This window comes from Haliaeetus albicilla, unplaced genomic scaffold (genome assembly GCF_947461875.1).
Source record: "Haliaeetus albicilla unplaced genomic scaffold, bHalAlb1.1 scaffold_34, whole genome shotgun sequence".
Lineage (NCBI taxonomy): Eukaryota > Metazoa > Chordata > Aves > Accipitriformes > Accipitridae > Haliaeetus > Haliaeetus albicilla.
In genome coordinates this window covers 5,202,560-5,206,344 of record NW_027212433.1, presented here as the reverse complement: position 1 = coordinate 5,206,344, position 3,785 = coordinate 5,202,560, and positions in this window count along the sequence as shown.

The following is a 3,785-nucleotide window of genomic DNA, read 5'->3' as shown; positions in this document are numbered from 1 at the left end:
CCATGGTAATTCTCACTCCCCACTGCGACAAGCAATCCCTCCCCCATAAATTGAGGGGAGCTGCCGTCACATATGGTTTAACAACTGCTTGTTGGCCCTCAGGATTAGTAATCATAACTGGAGTGGCTGCCATCTTGGCTCGTGTGGATCCTCCCAGCCCCACTACTCCCATACCAGCCTCCTCTGTGGGCCAGGTGGATGGCCACAGATAGTCGGCTATAATAGTCACATCGGCTCCAGTGTCTAGGAGCCCTACAAGCCTTACTGTAGTTGGAGATCTTCCGTGATTCGACAGCGTGCACGTCATATGTGGTTGGGATGATGAGACAGTCTGAGACCAGCAGACCTGAGGGGGTCCCGTAGAGCCGAAGCCTCCATCGCATCGCAGTCGCTGTTCTGCTTTTGAAATAGAACTCGAAAAAGGAACAAGTTGAGCAATACGAGTACCTTTAGGGATTGTTACTGGTGGGTAGGGGGTCGAAACCATCGCGCAAATTTGACCTGTAAAATCAGCATCAATAACTCCCACATGTACAATTATTCCATTTAACATGCTACTTGATCTTCCCAATAGCAATGCACTCAGTCCTCATCCGATAGGACCCCTTGCATTAAAAGGGACCTTAACAATGTCGTTCGTGACTAGAGTTACTGTGTCGGCGGTGGATACATCCAGCCCTGCTGAGCCAGCTGTTGCGGCTGACAATTGTTCACAGAGGGGAGGTGACCGGCTGTCGGAAGGGCATTTGTTGTCCTCGCGCGCCCTCTCGCGCTCATTTTGCGGTTTCCCTGTAGCGGCTGCCCATTAGTGTGAAATTTGGAACGACATTGTTTTGCAAAATGTCCTAATTTTCCGCATTTCTTGCGAATAATCTCCGGTGAGTGGTGCACCAGATGTTTACCTGGTGATGTTTTGTGTGGAGAAGTTACATTGATGTGCCCTTCACTGCCACACCCACAGCACTTTCCAGAATTTCTCATAGCATTGGCTATGGTGGCCACCGTGTGTTCCAGTGTCCCAACTTTAGAACATGCAGCTACCATGTTGGGGACAGAAGGATCTCCTGGTAAAGCCTGTATGATCTTCTGATAGTCCTCATTAGCATTATCTCTTGCCAACTGTTTGCATAGCATTTGCCTTAAGACCTCATCCTCTACCTGTTTTTCCAGGGCGGCAGATATTTTTTCTACAAATTGTAAAAAGGGTTCTGTGGGGCCTTGGCGGATAGTGGCATATTTTTGCTTCGGAGCTGCCATGTCCATGGTTCACTTTATTGCCATAAGGCCTATATTTTGTGCTTGTTTGAGAGCAATCGGAGGCCATGTAGCCTGCAGCTGAGGGTTACTATACTGCCCTTCACCAAGCAAAGCATCCTCTCCAAGGCCTAATCTCGGGTCATCCTGTGGCAGTCGTGAATTTTGCAGTGCTGCTGCATGTGCCATCTGCCTCCAAGTGGATTGAAATACTTGCAATTGTACGGGCTGAAACAGCACTTGTGCTAGATGCATAATGTCATATGGACACAGCAGATCTGTGCTGATTATACAAATAAGTTGCATCACCTCAGGAGAACTGATTCCGTATTTTTGTACTTTATTCTGCAAATCCTGCACTACTCTCCAGCCAATTGGATTGTGCTCATCGTGCCGGTTTGTGCCTGGAGCAGCTTTGAAAACAGGAAATGTAACAGGAGCCCCTGCTGCATTATCTAGAGGATTTAGAAACGCTGGTGTTAGAGAGCATGGGCTGAGGCGTTCTACTAGATCCCAGTTGCCAGAATCAGCAGCATATCTTCTAACTCCCTCCCAGAATTGATCAGGGGATCTCGGGACTACAGTTATTGTGGATGGAGGGAGAATGCATGGCAGGGGTTCTTTCAGTATGGTTTTATCTGCGAGCTGCAGAGATCGCATAGCGTCAGTTAGAGATTTCTCTGCCTCAGTTTCATTTTGGCTCTCACTTTCCGTTCGGCCCTCATATTCAGTTTGACTCTCACCGTCTTTTCGGCCCTCAATTTCAGTACGGCCCACACTTTCCAGCTCGGTGTTAATCGCCACATTTTTCTCCTCGGGGGGGGGGCTGATGGAGTCACCCCTTCCGCTGCCGCACCAGTAGGTGAGGAGGGCCCCTTGTTGCCCGGTAAAGGAATTAATGGCGTAGGAGGAGGAGGTGAATAAGGGTATGATCTGATTTTGCTCATGAGGGGTTTTCTGCCCGCAACTGCTGAGATTGCAGCATTGGCTGCAGCTGTTACTTGAGCAGAAGCTTTTTCCTTGCTAACATTTTCTGATTTCTCATCTTTCTTTTGCTGATCATTCGCATCACATTCTGCTTTCCATTCTTTCAGAGTCTCAGTTAGTAAACGCCATATGACCGCCAACTCGCACAGGTCTTTCTGCCCTTTAGAGATCTCATCAAACATTTTCAAGGCCATAGATTGCCATGCACCCACACTAAACGCGGTAAGTGTTGTGGCAGGAAAGCCTTGGGTCTTACACCATAATAAAATCCTTCTCAGGTTTTGTTCTGAGGTTTTAACCCCTTTTCTTTTTAACAGGGCTTTCCAGGTAGACAAAATTGTCTCCTCTTCCTTAGTTAATTGCTGCCCCATTCTAACAGTTTAGTCCCCGGTGGCTCACCTTATTAGGTGTCTAGTCTCAGGTCTGGACCAGGCAGATTCAACTGCTCTCAGCTTCACTGGGCTCTGTCTCTGCAGCTCGTCTCGCTGCCGGTACGCTCCTTCGGAGCTCTCGTCGCCGCTGGTATATTTCTCGCTAGTGCTAGATGTATCGCCGTTAGATGATCTATTCGCTCAGAAGCATCGGGGTCACCATTTGTTGCAGTAGAGATGGACACGACAAGTAATAGAACATGCAAAATGGCTACTCTATTGTTCTAACACACATTTTATACACTTCTTTAGAGTATGTGTTAGTATATAATTGGTTTGGTTAGTAACTAACAATTCATGATTGGTGAGTTCGTTAGGACGGTTCTTCTTATCACTCTCTTGTTTTTGTACTGGTCTTCTCGGATCTTGCCAGACTCTTCAAGGATATACTACAAGCTGCTCAAGGTCATGCTGTTCTTGAACTGTCAGGAATTCCGTAGATTCGTTGCATTCCCCGACAAAGGCACAACAGCACTGGGGATCTGTGATTTTCCAGAGACGGAACATCTCATGGCCGTCGGCCTCGGCTGAGCCTGTTGTGAAAAGGCAAACGCCCGGCTCCTTCTCCCACAAGGAAGGGCCCAGCCCTGAAAGCTCTTGCTGCTCTTCCCCTTCCCTTGGGCCCCAGCTACAGGCACAACAGCACTGGGGATCTGTGCTTTCCCAGAGACAGAAAATATCATGTCGATCAGCCTCGGCAGAGCCTCTTCCGAAAATGCAAACGTCCGCCTACTTCTCCCACAAGGAAGGGCCCAGCCCTGAAAGCTCTTGCTGCTCTTCACTGTCCCTTGGTGCCCTATCTACAGGCACAACAGCACTGGGGATCTGTGCTTTCCCAGAGACGGAACAGCTCATGGCGCTTGGCCTAAGCAGAGCCTCCTCCCGAAAAGGCAAACGTCCGGCTCCTTCTCCCACAAGGAAGGGCCCAGCCCTGAAAGCTCTTGCTGCTCTTCCCCTTCCCTTGGCGCCCTAGCTACAGGCACAACAGCACTGGGGATCTGTGCTTTCCCAGAGACAGAAAATATCATGTCGATCGGCCTCGGCAGAGCCTCTTCCGAAAATGCAAACCTCCGCCTCCTTCTCCCACAGGGAAGGGCCCAGCCCTGAAAGCTC